Below are 1,623 nucleotides of genomic sequence, written 5' to 3' on the forward strand. Positions count from 1 at the left end.
AGATCAAACTTAAAAGGGGACAAGCAAAAAGAGGGAAACAAGGCACTATACATGATCAGTAAAAATTTGAAACACATCAATATATTACAGAACAGCTGGCATAGGAACACCGAAATAAATACAAAATAGGGCCACAGGGTACATAAAAAATAAAATTAAAAAGCACATGTCACGCTTACTAGTGTCAACAAAATTTGGAAAACAGAAATACAAACAAAAAGAGAGAAATAAAGTAAACGGAATGCGTAACAGAAAACGTAAAAGAGATTGCATCAACATGTTAAGATGGCTTCAATTAAATGTGCATCACGAGGATCATAACACCAGCAAACAGGGTTTTTAGAGAAAACTGCATGTCTAGAAACCGGAACTTCTACGCTACAAGCGAAAGTTTAAAACTTCCTCAATTTCATCGGGAAAACACCTTTATAACCTGAAATGACAGGCCCTTCCCTTACTAAAAAAGAATGTGATGCCCTTGGTTTGCTGTTTAGCAACCTTTCTTAGTGGCCTTTTTTTAAGCCACCTTCACAAAACCCTTCTGCGTCACTTTGTACTGTTCAAAGAATTTACGATTTTATATCCGTTCATTTTTAATGGAAAAGCATTATATTGCTTATCGGCAACGAAACCCGGCTTCGGCGTTGAACTGCCGCAGTGGTTCCGAAAATCCCAGATTATGTCAGCGTGGTATCAAAGGAAAATAAAATTACTTCCGAATGTGTGAGGAATTGAACCCATTACTTTCCAAGCGAGCACTGAACCCATCGGCCCATGAAGCCATGAACCCATAGGCCACAAAACTTTTTTCTTTATTACCTGTTCAGGGTAAAAAAATAGACATCAGCAGCAGAGCAAAATAACAATACAATAACATTCAATGAGGCAGCTGCAAATGAACCTGCAAAACCGCATTGGTTCTTGGCAAAGAAAGGTGAACTTAGTGTATGTGTTGTCTTAGGGCTGTGTGCTAAAGAGTAGGTGTGTTATTAGAAAGGACGGGGAGAAAAATAAAATTAAAAATAAAAAGGGAAAAATGCTTTCGCATTAAAAGTGCGTAAGTAGTCAAGTTCCCTGCGATATTCATAGACTCTGGCCCGAACGCGCTTCAACACGAAGCTTGCAAGACTTTAGCTGCCTTTCACAATCACCTCAGTCCATTAATACTAACCATGCAGTTCAACGGCAGTTCTCGTCCAGGACCCCCCCCCTCCCCCCCAACCTGTCAGATGGCGCTGCAACTTTCCTCCCACTACCCCAACTCGGAGCTTCCACACAAACGGACACACCTTTTTAGAGCAAATATTCTTCCCAAAATTTCCGACCCTTAAAAAGTACAAGAGCGAAACTCGTCCCCGCCGTTGAAAACCACGGCTTCTTGCAGGTGCGCAGTCCGACGTGCGTTTCCCACACCCGCAAGACCAGCGACAGCTGCTCTAGTGGGCCTGCAGGATCGCGAAGCCGTGAAACGAGGACTCCACTCGGGAAGACAAACCACGGCGGCTGCGTTTTTATGGAGGAAAAACGCTAAGGCACCCGTGTGCTGTGCGATGTCAGTGCACGTTAAAGATCCCCTGGTGGTCGAAATTATTCCGGAGCCCTCCACTACGGCACCTCTTTCTT

This window comes from Amblyomma americanum, chromosome 1, assembly GCF_052857255.1.
Source record: "Amblyomma americanum isolate KBUSLIRL-KWMA chromosome 1, ASM5285725v1, whole genome shotgun sequence".
Lineage (NCBI taxonomy): Eukaryota > Metazoa > Arthropoda > Arachnida > Ixodida > Ixodidae > Amblyomma > Amblyomma americanum.